We start from the raw sequence: 5,459 nt of genomic DNA, 5'->3' as shown, positions 1-5,459 counted from the left end.
GCTGCTTTTTGTTGTTGTTGTTGTTGTTTAGCTGTGCCCTGTCCCCAGAGGTGGAGTCTACAGAGACAGGCAGGACACCTTGAGCTGCTGTGAGCTCCACCCAGTTCGAGCTTCCCAGCTGCTTTGTTCATCTACTTAAGCCTCAGCAATGGCAGGCACCCCTCCCTCAGCCTCCCTGCTGCCTTGCTGTGAGATTGCAGACTGCTGTGCTAGCAATGAGGGAGGCTCTGTGGGCATGGGACACTCCCGGCCAGGTGTGGGATATAATCTCCTGCTGTGCCCGTTTGCTTAAAGCACAGTATTGGCATGGGAGTTACCCGTTTTTCCAGGTGTTGTGTGTCTTAGTTCCCCTGGCTAGGAAAAGGGATTCTCTTCCCCCTTGCGCCTCCCAGGTGAGGCGATGCTTCGCCCTGCTTCAGCTCTCGCTGGTCGGGCTGCAGCAGCTGACCAGCACTGATTGTCTGGCACTCCCTAGTGAGATGAACCCAGTACCTCAGTTGAAAATGCAGAAATCACCTGTGTTCTGTGTCGGTCCCGCTGGGAGTTGGAGACTGGAGCTGTTCCTATTCGGCCATCTTGCTCTGCCCCCCAAGTTTTTCACTTTTACTGCTTTTCTCTCAGGAATACTAGTAACTCATAGGTTTGGTCACTTTACATAATTACATATTTTTCAAGGACTTTGTTGATTTTCTTTTCTTTTATTCTTCTCTCTCTCTTTCTCTGTGTGTGGTCTGCCTGAGCCAGTTTAAAAGGCTGAAATTCTTTTTTCTTTTTTCCTGCCTGATTTAATCTATTGATAAAACTTTCAACTGTATCTTGAAATTTCTTAAGTGAGTTTTTAATTCTAGGATCTCTGATTAATTTCTTTTTAAGATGTTTATGTCTTCTTTCATTTCTTGGACTGTTTTAGTAGTTTCCTTGTGTTGATTTTCAACATGGCCTCGGTCTTCATTGAGCCTTCTTGTAATTCATGCTTTGAATTATTTACCTGTCATTTCTGAGCTTCCATTTTGGTTATGAGTCCTTGCTGGAGAGCTAGTGTAATTCTTTGGTGATGTCACAAGATTCAGATTTTTTATGGTGCCAGAATCCTTACATTGATCCCTTTCATCTGGAGAGGATGGCACTTCTAAATTTCATAATTATTTTTGTGTGGATAGGATTTTTTTTTCTTTTCTTATATATATTTTTCCCTTCCCCTTCTCTCTAAGTGGTGCAATCGAGGGTATGTCGAGTAGGGTCTTTTGGCTTTGTTTCTATACCCCTCTTCACTTCTTTTGTCAGGTTTTATATTAGGCAGTGCAATTTGATCTGCGGAGCAGTAGATGGTACTTAAGGGTAAGAGCCAGTTGTACATAAGCAGATGGCTATGTAATTGAGCTTTGATTACTCTCAGGTATTCTCTGTTATTTCAGGTGATGGCCAGGATGAGCATTCTGGCTTTCCTAGCTTCCTGTTCCATGGGGATGAGGAGACACATCTGGGCAAAGCTATAGTGTTTCGATTTTTGTTTATTTCCATGTACATTTGATTTTTCCTTTGATTTTTTTCTCTGACCTATTGGTAGTTTATGAGTGTGTTGTTTAATTTCCACCTATTTGTAATTTTCTAAATTTCTTCCTGTTATTGATTTATATATTTATATCATTGTAGCCAGAAAAGATACTTGAGATGATTTTAGTCTTCTTCAATATGATAAGATTTGTTTTGTGACCTAACGTGATCTATTCTGGAGAATGTTCCATGTGCACTTGAGAAAATTTTATACTAAACTTCTGTTGGGTGAAATGTTCTGTATATGTTTATTAGGTTCATTTGGCCAGTGGTGTTACTGAGGTCTCCTGTTTCTGCATTGATTCACTGTCTGAATGATCTTTTCATTTTTAAAAGTAGGATAGTGAAGTCTCATTATTATATTGCTGTTTTTTTCTCCCTATAGTTCTGTTACTACTTGCTTTATATATGTTTAGGTTTTCCCATGTTGAATGCATCTGTCTTTACTGTTCTTTTATCCTCAAGATTATATAACCCCTTTATCATTATACAGTGACTTTGTCTCTTATGACAAATTTTGATTGAAAGTCTATTTTGTCTGATGGAAGTATACCTTTCCCTGATTTTTTTTGGGTTTACATTTGCATAAAATATCTTTCTGTATTCCTTCACTTTTAACACGTGCTCTTAAGGCTAAAAAGAGTCTTTTGTAGGCAGCATATTGTTAGATCTTGACTTTTTGTTTTTTAACTCATCTGTATTTGTTACAACTTTAAGCAGAATGTGACTCAGGCACTACACTTCCAACCACAAGACTGGCTCTGAGTTATTTTTTGAAAAGCTTTGTGATAGGCTTAGATAGGCTTATAACTTTGCTCCTCCAAACAATACTTTTGTTTGGAAAATAAGAACTCTCTGTGGAGATTTCCTTCCATCAAGTTGTTTTAGGTTAATCTATTTCTAGAGGACTAGTTCATACAGAACTGGCAACTAGAGGGAATGAAAAGTTCAAAAGTAGATCCTACAAAAAGTAACAAATACTTTTCTTCTAAACATCAAGGTATAGCTCAGGAACACTTGGATAACAAGATGTGGCCTACTAAGGAATACGAATTAATAGCTAAACACTTTAGACCACAAAGTAGACATCATGTTACATACATCCTACAACACGCATTGCCTCTGTCTGTTAAAATAAGCCAATGTGAAGCTAAAAAAAATTACTAGCTCTGCTTTAGTACTTAAGGTATCACAGCATCACTTAGAAGTAGAAAGAAATCTTATCTTCCCCTTAAAGTAGTTGTCATGCCATACAGACTTTTAAATGTTAACAAAAAACAAAGAAAAATATCCTAGAAAATATATTATCAGAGGAATTGTAGAGTACTGAACCAGTGTTTAAGTCATCCTTCAGCTGGAGTTTAGTCTATTTCTTCCGTGCATGATGTGTCATCATCTCCTTCAAGGGGTGACATTTCTTCAGTAGTATCATCAGCAGTCGGGTCATTTTCATCAATACCCACACCAAGTTTGATCATCCTGTAGATCCTGGGGATCTTCCAGACCAAAGTCCGAAGACAAAAGAGCAGTTTCGTAAAGCAAGATGACCAGATCCTGCACAGACTTTAGTTATCTGCCTCTGCCTTTTGCCTTAAGGTCTCAGTAATGGAATTGTCAGGGTTTATCTCCAGGTGTTTCTTTGCTGTCATGTAACCCATTGATGATTTGTCTCTTAGGACTTGAGCTTTCACAATTCTTTCCATGTTTGCTGTCCAGCCATATGTGCTCGTGACAATATAGCCTGGAGATGTTGCCAGTTTGACACAACCACCTTTTCAACTTTTTTCTCCAACATGTCTTTCATGATTTTGCAGATGTTCTCAAACTTTGTTTTTTTCTCTTCCTGTTTCTTTTTGTCTTCTTCATCCTCTGGAAGTTCCAAGCCCTCTTTGGGGACTGACACTGAAATCTTCCCCTCAAATTCCTTCAGTGTTGGACACAGCACTCATCAATTGGCTTGATCATATAGATCACTTCTAAGCTATGTTTCCAAAGATGTTCCACAAAGGCTGAGTTAGCTACCTGGTCTTTGGTCTCACCTGTGATATATTAGATATGTTTCTAGTTTTCGTTCATTCTGGTGCAGTAGTCCTTGAGATAAACCATCTCATCACCAGAAGCAGATGTATAGTACCTTAACAGCTCTGAAAGCTTCTTCCAGTGTTGAGAGTCTTCGAATATTTCAAGCTTTATGCTTTTAGAGAACTGCTCATAGAACTTCTTGTAGTTCTCTTTATCTTCTACCAGTTTGGTAAAGAGTTCTAAGAATTTTTTGATCAAATTCTCCATGATAACTTTCAAAATTTTGCTTTGTTGCATCATCTCACAGGAAATATTTAAAGGGAGATGCTTTGAGTCCACCACCTTTCTACTGAAGTTCAGATATGCAGGGATTAGCTCTTTACAGTTATCCATGATGACAACTCTGTGTACACACAATTTGATGTTGTTCTTTTCCTTTCTCTTTTCAAACAGGTCAAAAGGAGCATGTTGTGGGACAAATAGAAGGGCTCTGAAGTCCAAGTGTCCTTCAACTGAAAAATGCTTCACTGCCAAGTGATCTTCCCAGTCACTGGTCAAGCCCCTGTAGAATTCTCCTTACTTCTCATTAGTAATACCATCGGCATTTCTGGTCCAGATGAGCTTTGTTTTGTTGAGTTTTTCTTGATCGATGTACTTTTCCTTAATCTTTTTATTCTTTTTGTCACCATCCTTCCTTTCTTCTTTGTCTTCATCAGAACCAACATCTTCAGTTTCAAGTTTGTCTTCGGACTCTTTCTCTTCTTTTTCTTTTTCTTCTTCTTTATCTTCCTTTTCTTCAGCTTCATCATTGCTGACTTCCTTATCACTTTCCTTCTCCACAAAAAGAGTAATGCGATATCCAATAAATTGTGAATGTTTCTTCAAAATCCTTTTTATTCTTTGTTCCTCCAAGCACTCAAAATTTGGTCTTCCTTCAGGTGTAGGATAACCTTTGCTCCACGACCCATAGGTTCACTCGTCTGTCCTCACTGTGAATGATCCCCCTGCTGAGGACTCCCAGGCATATTGCTCATCATCGTTATGGTTGATGATTACAGTTACTTTCTTGGCAACCAAATAAGCAGAATAAAAAACAACCCTGAACTGACCACTCATAGAGATATCTGCATCAGCCTGCAAAGCTTCCATGAACACTGGTCCCAGACTTGGTGATAGTACCAAGGTTATTGATCAAGTCAGTCTTGGTCATTCCAATTCCACTGTCCACAATAGTGAGGATTTGATCTTCTTTTTCTTTGTTTGGTATAAGGGTAATATGCAGCCCTTTCCCAGAGTCTAATTTACTGGGATCCGTCAACCTTTCATATTGGATTTTGTCCAATGCATCTGACGAATTTGAAATTAGTTATCTCAGAAAGATCTATTTGTTCGAATAGAAAGTAGTGATGATTAGTGACATCAACTGGGCAATTTCTGCCTGAAAGGTGAACATCTCAACCTCCTCCTCCTCCATCGGTTGGTCTTGGGTCTGGGTTTCCTCAGGCATCTTGCCTAAGAGACTGCACGGCCTCCACAGCGCAGCAGCACCAGGATGGTGAGGTACCTTGGCTTTTTTTTTCTTTTCTTTTCTTAAAATCCATTCAGCCACTCTGTATCTTTTGATTGGAAAATGTAATTCATTTACATTTAAAGTAATTATTGATAGGTAAAGGACTTACTACTGGCATTTTGATTTTTGCTGACTGCTTTGTAGTTCTTTTCTTTCTTTTTTCCAATCTTCCTAACTTTCTTTATAATTTGTTGAATTTTGATAGTTGTATGCTTTGATTCATGTCTCTATTTTTTGTGTATCAACTAGAGGTGTTTTTTTTACTTGGTTATCATGGGGCACATATAAAACATCTTATAATTATAACATTCTA

General features: G+C 38.6%; 1 pseudogene; it reads right to left on the bottom strand.

The window, feature by feature from the left end:
• Positions 1 to 2,915: 2,915 nt before the first annotated feature.
• LOC105533585 lies at positions 2,916 to 5,083 on the bottom strand (annotated as a pseudogene).
• Between the last annotated feature and the right edge of the window lie 376 nt (positions 5,084 to 5,459).

Source organism: Mandrillus leucophaeus, unplaced genomic scaffold, assembly GCF_000951045.1.
Source record: "Mandrillus leucophaeus isolate KB7577 unplaced genomic scaffold, Mleu.le_1.0 Scaffold1265, whole genome shotgun sequence".
Classification (NCBI taxonomy): domain Eukaryota; kingdom Metazoa; phylum Chordata; class Mammalia; order Primates; family Cercopithecidae; genus Mandrillus; species Mandrillus leucophaeus.
Note: the sequence above shows the minus strand (reverse complement) of the source record. Positions and strands in the feature narration are given on the sequence as shown.